Here is a 12,500-nt window from a genome sequence, read left to right as displayed (position 1 = left end):
TGTGCACAATAATGCCGTTAATTGTCTAAAAATAAATTTCCGAAATTTAACTCAAAAGTCATGGCTCTGCGGCTATGTCCCGTGGTGCTTGGAACTTGAAATCAGTTCTGCGGCTATGTCCGACCGTGCGTGTTAGTTGAGTCGCTTCAGCGGCTAAGTCCGAAAATTTCCAAAATGCAGAAAAATATACATAATTGAAGAAAGTTGGCCTTGCTGTGCTTAATAATATCGTTAATAGATTAAAAATAAATTTCCGCTGTGTTAGGTGGGCCTTACTTGGACGGTACGAATTCTGCGGCTATGTCCCGTGGTGCGTGGTACTTGAAACCAGTTCTGCGGCTATGTCCGACCGTGCGTGTTAGTTGAGTCGCTTCAGCGGCTAAGTCCGAAAATTTCCAAAATGCAGAAAAATATTCATAATTGAAGAAAGTTGGCCTTGCTGTGCATAGTAATGCCGTTAATAGATTAAAAATAAATTTCCGGTGTGTTATGTGGGCCTTACTTGGACGGTACGAATTCTGCGGCTATGTCCCATGGTGCGTGGTACTTGAAACCAGTTCTGCGGCTATGTCCGACCGTGCGTGTTAGTTGAGTCGCTTCAGCGGCTAAGTCCGAAAATTTCCAAAATGCAGAAAAATACACATAATTGAAGAAAATTGGGCTTGCTGTGCTTAATAATATCGTTAATAGATTAAAAATAAATTTCCGCTGTGTTAGGTGGGCCTTACTTGGACGGTACGAATTCTGCGGCTATGTCCCGTGGTGCGTGGTACTTGAAACCAGTTCTGCGGCTATGTCCGACCGTGCGTGTTAGTTGAGTCGCTTCAGCGGCTAAGTCCGAAAATTTCCAAAATGCAGAAAAATATTCATAATTGAAGAAAGTTGGCCTTGCTGTGCATAGTAATGCCGTTAATAGATTAAAAATAAATTTCCGCTGTGTTAGGTGGGCCTTACTTGGACGGTACGAATTCTGCGGCTATGTCCCGTGGTGCGTGGTACTTGAAACCAGTTCTGCGGCTATGTCCGACCGTGCGTGTTAGTTGAGTCGCTTCAGCGGCTAAGTCCAAAAAATTTCCAAAATGCAGAAAAATACACATAATTGAAGAAAATTGGGCTTGCTGTGCTTAATAATATCGTTAATAGATTAAAAATAAATTTCCGCTGTGTTAGGTGGGCCTTACTTGGACGGTACGAATTCTGCGGCTATGTCCCGTGGTGCGTGGTACTTGAAACCAGTTCTGCGGCTATGTCCGACCGTGCGTGTTAGTTGAGTCGCTTCAGCGGCTAAGTCCAAAAAATTTCCAAAATGCAGAAAAATACACATAATTGAAGAAAATTGGGCTTGCTGTGCTTAATAATATCGTTAATAGATTAAAAATAAATTTCCGCTGTGTTAGCTGGGCCTTACTTGGACGGTACGAATTCTGCGGCTATGTCCCGTGGTGCGTGGTACTTGAAACCAGTTCTGCGGCTATGTCCGACCGTGCGTGTTAGTTGAGTCACTTCAGCGGCTAAGTCCAAAAAATTTCCAAAATGCAGAAAAATACACATAATTGAAGAAAATTGGGCTTGCTGTGCTTAATAAAATCGTTAATAGATTAAAAATAAATTTCCGCTGTGTTAGGTGGGCCTTACTTGGACGGTACGAATTCTGCGGCTATGTCCCGTGGTGCGTGGTACTTGAAACCAGTTCTGCGGCTATGTCCGACCGTGCGTGTTAGTTGAGTCGCTTCAGCGGCTAAGTCCAAAAAATTTCCAAAATGCAGAAAAATACACATAATTGAAGAAAATTGGGCTTGCTGTGCTTAATAATATCGTTAATAGATTAAAAATAAATTTCCGCTGTGTTAGGTGGGCCTTACTTGGACGGTACGAATTCTGCGGCTATGTCCCGTGGTGCGTGGTACTTGAAACCAGTTCTGCGGCTATGTCCGACCGTGCGTGTTAGTTGAGTCGCTTCAGCGGCTAAGTCCAAAAAATTTCCAAAATGCAGAAAAATACACATAATTGAAGAAAATTGGGCTTGCTGTGCTTAATAATATCGTTAATAGATTAAAAATAAATTTCCGCTGTGTTAGCTGGGCCTTACTTGGACGGTACGAATTCTGCGGCTATGTCCCGTGGTGCGTGGTACTTGAAACCAGTTCTGCGGCTATGTCCGACCGTGCGTGTTAGTTGAGTCGCTTCAGCGGCTAAGTCCGAAAATTTCCAAAATGCAGAAAAATACACATAATTGAAGAAAATTGGGCTTGCTGTGCTTAATAAAATCGTTAATAGATTAAAAATAAATTACCGCTGTGTTAGCTGGGCCTTACTTGGACGGTACGAATTCTGCGGCTATGTCCCGTGGTGCGTGGTACTTGAAATCAGTTCTGCGGCTATGTCCGACCGTGCGTGTTAGTTGAGTCGCTTCAGCGGCTAAGTCCAAAAAATTTCCAAAATGCAGAAAAATACACATAATTGAAGAAAATTGGGCTTGCTGTGCTTAATAATATCGTTAATAGATTAAAAATAAATTTCCGCTGTGTTAGGTGGGCCTTACTTGGACGGTACGAATTCTGCGGCTATGTCCCGTGGTGCGTGGTACTTGAACCCAGTTCTGCGGCTATGTCCGACCGTGCGTGTTAGTTGAGTCGCTTCAGCGGCTAAGTCCAAAAAATTTCCAAAATGCAGAAAAATACACATAATTGAAGAAAATTGGGCTTGCTGTGCTTAATAATATCGTTAATAGATTAAAAATAAATTTCCGCTGTGTTAGCTGGGCCTTACTTGGACGGTACGAATTCTGCGGCTATGTCCCGTGGTTTGTGGTACTTGAAACCAGTTCTGCGGCTATGTCCGACCGTGCGTGTTAGTTGAGTCGCTTCAGCGGCTAAGTCCAAAAAATTTCCAAAATGCAGAAAAATACACATAATTGAAGAAAATTGGGCTTGCTGTGCTTAATAATATCGTTAATAGATTAAAAATAAATTTCCGCTGTGTTAGCTGGGCCTTACTTGGACGGTACGAATTCTGCGGCTATGTCCCGTGGTGCGTGGTACTTGAAACCAGTTCTGCGGCTATGTCCGACCGTGCGTGTTAGTTGAGTCGCTTCAGCGGCTAAGTCCGAAAATTTCCAAAATGCAGAAAAATACACATAATTGAAGAAAATTGGGCTTGCTGTGCTTAATAAAATCGTTAATAGATTAAAAATAAATTACCGCTGTGTTAGCTGGGCCTTACTTGGACGGTACGAATTCTGCGGCTATGTCCCGTGGTGCGTGGTACTTGAAATCAGTTCTGCGGCTATGTCCGACCGTGCGTGTTAGTTGAGTCGCTTCAGCGGCTAAGTCCAAAAAATTTCCAAAATGCAGAAAAATACACATAATTGAAGAAAATTGGGCTTGCTGTGCTTAATAATATCGTTAATAGATTAAAAATAAATTTCCGCTGTGTTAGGTGGGCCTTACTTGGACGGTACGAATTCTGCGGCTATGTCCCGTGGTGCGTGGTACTTGAAACCAGTTCTGCGGCTATGTCCGACCGTGCGTGTTAGTTGAGTCGCTTCAGCGGCTAAGTCCAAAAAATTTCCAAAATGCAGAAAAATACACATAATTCAAGAAAATTGGGCTTGCTGTGCTTAATAATATCGTTAATAGATTAAAAATAAATTTCCGCTGTGTTAGCTGGGCCTTACTTGGACGGTACGAATTCTGCGGCTATGTCCCGTGGTGCGTGGTACTTGAAACCAGTTCTGCGGCTATGTCCGACCGTGCGTGTTAGTTGAGTCGCTTCAGCGGCTAAGTCCGAAAATTTCCAAAATGCAGAAAAATATACATAATTGAAGAAAGTTGGCCTTGCTGTGCTTAATAATATCGTTAATAGAATAAAAATAAATTTCCGCTGTGTTAGGTGGGCCTTACTTGGACGGTACGAATTCTGCGGCTATGTCCCGTGGTGCGTGGTACTTGAAACCAGTTCTGCGGCTATGTCCCACCGTGCGTGTTACTTGAGTCGCTTCAGCGGCTAAGTCCGAAAATTTCCAAAATGCAGAAAAATATTCATAATTGAAGAAAGTTGGCCTTGCTGTGCATAGTAATGCCGTTAATTGACTAAAAATAAATTTCCGCTGTGTTAGCTGGGCCTTACTTGGACGGTACGAATTCTGCGGCTATGTCCCGTGGTGCGTGGTACTTGAAACCAGTTCTGCGGCTATGTCCGACCGTGCGTGTTAGTTGAGTCGCTTCAGCGGCTAAGTCCAAAAAATTTCCAAAATGCAGAAAAATACACATAATTGAAGAAAATTGGGCTTGCTGTGCTTAATAATATCGTTAATAGATTAAAAATAAATTTCCGCTGTGTTAGCTGGGCCTTACTTGGACGGTACGAATTCTGCGGCTATGTCCCGTGGTGCGTGGTACTTGAAATCAGTTCTGCGGCTATGTCCCACCGTGCGTGTTACTTGAGTCGCTTCAGCGGCTAAGTCCGAAAATTTCCAAAATGCAGAAAAATATACATAATTGAAGAAAGTTGGCCTTGCTGTGCTTAATAATATCGTTAATAGATTAAAAATAAATTTCCGCTGTGTTAGGTGGGCCTTAATTGGACGGTACGAATTCTGCGGCTATGTCCCGTGGTGCGTGGTACTTGAAACCAGTTCTGCGGCTATGTCCGACCGTGCGTGTTAGTTGAGTCGCTTCAGCGGCTAAGTCCGAAAATTTCCAAAATGCAGAAAAATATTCATAATTGAAGAAAGTTGGCCTTGCTGTGCATAGTAATGCCGTTAATTGACTAAAAATAAATTTCCGCTGTGTTAGGTGGGCCTTACTTGGACGGGACGAATTCTGCGGCTATGTCCCGTGGTGCGTGGTACTTGAAATCAGTTCTGCGGCTATGTCCGACCGTGCGTGTTAGTTGAGTCGCTTCAGCGGCTAAGTCCAAAAAATTTCCAAAATGCAGAAAAATACACATAATTGAAGAAAATTGGGCTTGCTGTGCTTAATAAAATCGTTAATAGATTAAAAATAAATTACCGCTGTGTTAGGTGGGCCTTACTTGGACGGTACGAATTCTGCGGCTATGTCCCGTGGTGCGTGGTACTTGAAATCAGTTCTGCGGCTATGTCCCACCGTGCGTGTTACTTGAGTCGCTTCAGCGGCTAAGTCCGAAAATTTCCAAAATGCAGAAAAATATACATAATTGAAGAAAGTTGGCCTTGCTGTGCTTAATAATATCGTTAATAGATTAAAAATAAATTTCCGCTGTGTTAGGTGGGCCTTACTTGGACGGTACGAATTCTGCGGCTATGTCCCGTGGTGCGTGGTACTTGAAACCAGTTCTGCGGCTATGTCCGACCGTGCGTGTTAGTTGAGTCGCTTCAGCGGCTAAGTCCGAAAATTTCCAAAATGCAGAAAAATATTCATAATTGAAGAAAGTTGGCCTTGCTGTGCATAGTAATGCCGTTAATTGACTAAAAATAAATTTCCGCTGTGTTAGCTGGGCCTTACTTGGACGGTACGAATTCTGCGGCTATGTCCCGTGGTGCGTGGTACATGAAACCAGTTCTGCGGCTATGTCCCACCGTGCGTGTTACTTGAGTCGCTTCAGCGGCTAAGTCCGAAAATTTCTAAAGTGCAGAAAAATATTAAATAAAGCGGTTATATAAGTAAGTATGTGTATGTATTCTAACATATACAAAATTTAGTATGATCGGAAATGATTAAGGAAGAGAAAAACTTAATTAAAATTTCTGGCGGCAGCCGAGGGGCCATCCGCCGGTGTCCGCGGCTCTGCCTCTTCCGTGACTGACGAATGCTGAGATAAGGGGGGTCCAGACTATAGTATATGAGCTTGGCGAGCGAGGCTCTCCTCGAGCAGGGGGAAGTCTGAGATTGGACTACCGGCCGCCGGGGACCCTGTCGCCGGCAGGCCATTCGCGCTTCCGCCCCGCGTTGGCTGAGGCAGTTTAGGGCAAGAGTGGCACAAGTGCACCGACCGCCGTTTCCTTTGGGGTCGGCGCCCGTCACCCCGCTCAGTGGCCGGCGAAGACCGGCCGAGTCTCGGGTTCGAGTCGGCACAGGACACTGAGTGCAAGAGTGACACAAGTAACGGCGTTCACGGGCGGCCTCTGGGAGATTGCCCTCAGTACCACCGGGCAACGCGGGGGACTGCAGGCCTCGACCCGCGCCGCTCGATCCCCGTTTAGGGCAAGAGTGGCACAAGTGCACCGACCGCCGTGTCCTTTGGGGTCGGCGCCCGTCACCCCGCTCAGTGGCCGGCGAAGACTGGTCGAGTCTCGGGTTCGAGTCGGCACTCGAGCCTGAGTGCAAGAGTGGCACAAGTGATGGTCTTCACGGGCGGCCTCTGGGAAGCTGCCCCTAGTACCAGCGGACAACAGCGAGGGACTGCAGGCCTCGGCCCGCGCTACTTGCGACCGTTTAGGGCAAGAGGGGCACAAGTGTATCGACCGCCGTGTAATTTGTGGTCAACCCGCGCTGTTGCCTGCGAAGACCGGCCGAGTCTCGGGTTCGAGTCGGCACAGGGCACTGAGTGCAAGAGTGACACAAGTAACGGCCTTCACGGGCGGCCTCTGGGAGATTGCCCTCAGTACCACCGGGCAACGCGGGGGACTGCAGGCCTCGTCCCGCGCCGCTCGATCCCCGTTTAGGGCAAGAGTGGCACATGTGCACCGATCGCCGTCTTCAACGGGGTCGGCGCCCGTCAACCCGCGCAGTGGCCGGCGGAGGCTCCGGTTCGAGTCGGCACTCGATTCCGAGTGCAAGAGTGGCACACGTGACGGCCTTCACGGGCGGCCTCTGGGAAGCTGCACTTAGTACCAGCGGACAACCGCGGGGGAATGCTTTCCTCGGCCCGGTGTACTTGCAACCGTTTAGTGCAAGTGGGGCACAAATGCACCGACCGCCGTGTCCATCGGGGTTGGCGCACGTCAACACGCGCGGTGTCCGGCGGAGGCTCGGGCTCGAGTCGGCCCTCGACTACGAGTGCAAGAGTGGCACATGTGACGGCCTTTACAGGTGGCTTCTGTGAGCCGGCCCTTAGTACCAGCGTGCATCCGCGGGAGACTGAAGACCTCTCCCCGCGCTGCTCGAACCCCGTTTAGGGCAAGAGGGGCACATGTGCACCGATCGCCGTCTTCATCGGGGACGGCGCCCGTCAACCCACGCAGTGGCCGGCGGAGGCTCCGGTTCGAGTCGGCACTCGATTCCGAGTGCAAGAGCGGCACACGTGACGGCCTTCACGGGCGGCCTCTGGGAAGCTGCACTTAGAACCAGCGCGCATCCGCCGGGGGACTGCTGGCCTCGGCCCGCTCTACTTGCAACCGTTTAGGGCAAGTGGAGCACAAGTGCACCGACCGCCGTGTCCATCGGGGTTGGCGCACGTCATCACGCGCGGTGTCCGGCGGAGACTCGGGCTCGAGTCGGCACTCATCTACGAGTGCAAGAGTGGCACATGTGAAGGCCTTAACGGGCGGCCTCTGGGAAGCTGCACTTAGAACGAGCGCGCATCCGCCGGGGACTGAATTCCTCTCCCCGCGCTGCTCGAACCCCGTTTAGGGCATGGGGGGCACATGTGCACCGATCGCCGTCTTCATCGGGGTCGGCGCCCGTCAACCCACGCAGTGGCCGGCGGAGGCTCCGGTTCGAGTCGGCACTCGATTCCGAGTGCAAGAGTGGCACAAGTGATGGCCTTCACGGGCGGCCTCTCGGAAGCTGCACTTAGAACGAGCGCGCATCCGCCGGGGACTGAATTCCTCTCCCCGCGCTGCTCGAACCCCGTTTAGGGCAAGAGGGGCACAAGTGTACAGAAGTCCGTCTCCTGGGGAATCGCGTGCTCGGCTGCCCTCAATGGACAGGCAGAAGCAGGGGTCTGCTCGTAGGTGACTCGGCACTCGAGTGCAAGATTGGCGCAAGTGACGACTTCTCGTGCGGTCACGGTGAGGCTGCCGGCGGTGTCTCTGGCTTCTGCCGCATATATATTCCCGTTCGTGCCCTCCACGTCTTCAGATTTCAAAGTCCCATCCGTGCGTGTTAGGTAGGCCGATTTTAGGGGACCTGCCGCTCGCATTCGGCCGGGTCGCGCTCTCTGAGGCTCAGACGTTACGAGTCTCCCCTGAAAACGCCGCGCTGGCACCTTATTTTGTAGGAAAATTTCACACTTCCTCTAGTTGAACTAACGGATGCGTCGCTGATAAATTGGCCCTTTTTCCGCATAAGACGATTCCTGAGCCTTGGGTGGTGTCTGGATACATCAGGAGGACACAACTGACGGAAGAAAAGCCCGGGTCCGTCCTCCGCCCGGCAGGGGAACGATTTTACGAAAAAGGCCGGCTTCGTTCCCCTTCCCGGCAAGCAGCAGGTGGACGATTTTACGAGAAAGACCGGGTTCGTCCACCTTCCCGGCAAGCAACAGGGGAACGATTTTACGAAGAAGGCCGGCTTCGTTCCCCTTTCCGGCAAGCAACAGGAGGACGATTTGACGTTAAAGACCGGGTTCGTCCTCCTTCCCGGCAAGCAACAGGGGAACGATTTTACGAAAAAGGCCGGCTTCGTTCCCCTTCCCGGCAAGCAGCAGGTGGACGATTTGACGATAAAGACCGGGTTCGTCCACCTTCCCGGCAAGCAACAGGGGAACGATTTTACGAAAAAGACCGGCTTCGTTCCCCTTCCCGGCAAGCAGCAGGTGGACGATTTTACGAGAGAGACCGGGTTCGTCCACCTTCCCGGCAAGCAACAGGGGAACGATTTTACGAAAAAGACCGGCTTCGTTCCCCTTCCCGGCAAGCAGCAGGTGGACGATTTTACGAGAGAGACCGGGTTCGTCCACCTTCCCGGCAAGCAACAGGGGAACGATTTTACGAAAAAGGCCGGCTTCGTTCCCCTTTCCGGCAAGCAACAGGAGGACGATTTGACGATAAAGACCGGGTTCGTCCTCCTTCCCGGCAAGCAACAGGGGAACGATTTTACGAAAAAGGCCGGCTTCGTTCCCCTTCCCGGCAACCAGCAGGTGGACGATTTGACGATAAAGACCGGGTTCGTCCACCTTCCCGGCAAGCAACAGGGGAACGATTTTACGAAAAAGACCGGCTTTGTTCCCCTTCCCGGCAAGCAGCAGGTGGACGATTTTACGAGAGAGACCGGGTTCGTCCACCTTCCCGGCAAGCAACAGGGGAACGATTTTACGAAAAAGGCCGGCTTCGTTCCCCTTCCCGGCAAACCCTTCGCCACCGCGATGCCGCGGCCCTCTGTCCCCCGGACACGGTCTATAGGCGGCGTATCGTGGACACACTGCAACCGACTCACTCGTAGTCCGGGCGCGTGCTAGACTCGCGATGCCAAACGGCGCTTCGGCGCTTATGCATGTCGAGTGAAGAGAGGGAAGGGTGCCCTAATGGCACCACGGTTCTGGGGGCGCTCACGTGGCGTCCCCCTAACGGCACGAAGTGGCCCCTGCTCGCAGGGGCGCACGGAGTGCGAGCGTTGAAGTATGAACTGGACCCCCTCGCCGGACCCATCCGGGACCGCGTGGAGGGGGAGGAACGAGCTCCAAGTGAGTCTTCGGTTCCCTGGTTGATCCTGCCAGTAGTCATATGCTTGTCTCAAAGATTAAGCCATGCATGTCTCAGTGCAAGCCAAATTAAGGTGAAACCGCGAATGGCTCATTAAATCAGTTATGGTTCCTTAGATGGTGGACAGTTACTTGGATAACTGTGGTAATTCTAGAGCTAATACATGCAACCGAGTCCCGACCGGAGACGGTCGGGACGCTTTTATTAGATCAAAACCAATCGGTCGCTCACGCGGCCGTTTGCCTTGGTGACTCTGAATAAATGGAGGCGGATCGCACGGTCTACGAACCGGCGACGCATCTTTCAAATGTCTGCCTTATCAACTGTCGATGGTAGGCTCTGCGCCTACCATGGTTGTAACGGGTAACGGGGAATCAGGGTTCGATTCCGGAGAGGGAGCCTGAGAAACGGCTACCACATCCAAGGAAGGCAGCAGGCGCGCAAATTACCCACTCCCGGCACGGGGAGGTAGTGACGAAAAATAACGATACGGGACTCATCCGAGGCCCCGTAATCGGAATGAGTACACTCTAAAGACTTTAACGAGTATCCATTGGAGGGCAAGTCTGGTGCCAGCAGCCGCGGTAATTCCAGCTCCAATAGCGTATATTAAAGCTGTTGCGGTTAAAAAGCTCGTAGTCGGACTTGTGTCCCACGCTGCCGGTTCACCGCCCGTCGGTGTCTAACTGGCACGCACGTGCGGACGTCCTGCCGGTGGCCCGAGCCGGCGCCCGCGGGCGATGGGGGCGGCGACGCTCCCACGCCTCGGGTCGTCTCGGGGAGGGCCTACACAATCCCGTCGCGGTGCTCTTGACCGAGTGTCACGATGGGCCGGCACTTTTACTTTGAACAAATTAGAGTGCTTAAAGCAGGCAGCAGCCGCCTGAATACCGAGTGCATGGAATAATGGAATAGGACCTCGGTTCTATTTTGTTGGTTTTCGGAAGCCCCGAGGTAATGATCAAAAGGGACAGACGGGGGCATTCGTATTGCGACGTTAGAGGTGAAATTCTTGGATCGTCGCAAGACGGACAGAAGCGAAAGCATTTGCCAAGAATGTTTTCTCTGATCAAGAACGAAAGTTAGAGGTTCGAAGGCGATCAGATACCGCCCTAGTTCTAACCATAAACGATGCCAGCCAGCAATCCGCCGAAGTTCCTCCGATGACTCGGCGGGCGGCTTCCGGGAAACCAAAGCTTTTGGGTTCCGGGGGAAGTATGGTTGCAAAGCTGAAACTTAAAGGAATTGACGGAAGGGCACCACCAGGAGTGGAGCCTGCGGCTTAATTTGACTCAACACGGGAAACCTCACCAGGCCCAGACACCGGGAGGATTGACAGATTGAGAGCTCTTTCTTGATTCGGTGGGTGGTGGTGCATGGCCGTTCTTAGTTGGTGGAGCGATTTGTCTGGTTAATTCCGATAACGAACGAGACTCTAGCCTGCTAAATAGTCGCATCCGGTATCCTCTGTGCTACCGGCGACTCCTAATCTTCTTAGAGGGACAGGCGGCTTCTAGCCGCACGAGATTGAGCAATAACAGGTCTGTGATGCCCTTAGATGTTCTGGGCCGCACGCGCGCTACACTGAAGGAATCAGCGTGTCCTCCCTGGCCGAAAGGTCCGGGTAACCCGCTGAACCTCCTTCGTGCTAGGGATTGGGGCTTGCAATTGTTCCCCATGAACGAGGAATTCCCAGTAAGCGCGAGTCATAAGCTCGCGTTGATTACGTCCCTGCCCTTTGTACACACCGCCCGTCGCTACTACCGATTGAATGATTTAGTGAGGTCTTCGGACCGGTGGGCGCGGGGTTTCGGCCCTTCGATTCCACCGGGAAGATGCCCGAACTTGATCATTTAGAGGAAGTAAAAGTCGTAACAAGGTTTCCGTAGGTGAACCTGCGGAAGGATCATTAACGGCACCGAGAGTGACCGAACAGAGAAGGAAGGCATTAAGAAACCGAGTACGGTTGCTGGCTCTGGGGGAGTGCGTAATCTCGCTTGCGAGTGGACCGCCTTCTCGTGGAAGTACCCGTGTCTGGTCATTCATGATAATACAACCTCTACTGATGACTGAAAAATAGATGACGTCAACCTGAGGGGGGACCGGTCGGCGAAAGTCGCACCGACTCCCCCCGCATGAGGGGGAAGACGCATCATAATATGTGACCACTACTGATGACTGAAAAATAGATGACGTCAACCTGAGGGGGGACCGGTCGGCGAAAGTCGCACCGTCTCCCCCCGAATGAGGGGAAGACGCATCAAAAATTAATAAAAGGAAGGCATTAAGAATGAACCAGATGAACGGGGCTCTGCGGAAGGCGTAATCTCGCCTGTGATTGGACCGGCTCTTCCTGGCAGCGGCCGGATCTCGGAGATAACGTCGTCGGCCTGAGGTGTCCAGGTCGGCGAAGTAATCCCCCGGAGGGGGACGGCAAGACCGTCCCGCCTCGAGGTGGGAAGTAGGAGCGAAAGATGGTGAGTGGGTGCCGGCGGCACGCGGGCTCCGAGGATCCTCAGGGATCCAAGGACAACCCGCGCGACCGCGAGCACTGGGCTTAAAGCCACTTTATCTGCCCACGCAAGGCCGTTTCGGCGGCGCTTGAACGAGAGGGGAGCGCGGTCTGACCGTGCCGCTGTTCTGGGGGCAGCTCCCCCTCGAAAAATAACAACTACCTGTCCTACGGGACTAGCAGTAGCATCCTACCCGAAGCTCTGCTCGAATCTAGAGAAAAACAACCCTGAGCGGTGGATCACTCGGCTCGTGGGTCGATGAAGAACGCAGCTAATTGCGCGTCGACATGTGAACTGCAGGACACATGAACATCGACGTTTCGAACGCACATTGCGGTCCTTGGATTTCCAATCCCGGACCACGCCTGGCTGAGGGTCGGCTACATGAAACCCGTGGGCCCGCGCGGTCTTTAAGATAATAA

The 12,500-nt window shown here is 51.5% G+C and overlaps 2 non-coding genes across 2 annotated transcripts; both read left to right on the top strand.

Annotated features, from left to right (window-relative positions):
• The first annotated feature begins 9,559 nt into the window (after positions 1-9,559).
• On the top strand, positions 9,560-11,477 carry LOC147870524 (small subunit ribosomal RNA). Its single transcript, XR_015533365.1, has one exon. It is a non-coding gene; the product is annotated as a small subunit ribosomal RNA (ribosomal RNA).
• Positions 11,478-12,301: 824 nt separating this feature from the next.
• On the top strand, positions 12,302-12,457 carry LOC147870523 (5.8S ribosomal RNA). Its single transcript, XR_015533343.1, has one exon. It is a non-coding gene; the product is annotated as a 5.8S ribosomal RNA (ribosomal RNA).
• Positions 12,458-12,500: the final 43 nt, after the last annotated feature.

The sequence above is a fragment of the Zootermopsis nevadensis genome, unplaced genomic scaffold, assembly GCF_977971745.1.
Source record: "Zootermopsis nevadensis isolate Lab colony 2312 unplaced genomic scaffold, Znev_1.0 Znev_ptg000243l, whole genome shotgun sequence".
In the NCBI taxonomy this organism is placed as follows: Eukaryota; Metazoa; Arthropoda; class Insecta; order Blattodea; family Termopsidae; genus Zootermopsis; species Zootermopsis nevadensis.
The sequence above is the reverse complement of the archived record's forward strand: the minus strand, read 5'-3'. Positions and strand labels throughout refer to the sequence as shown.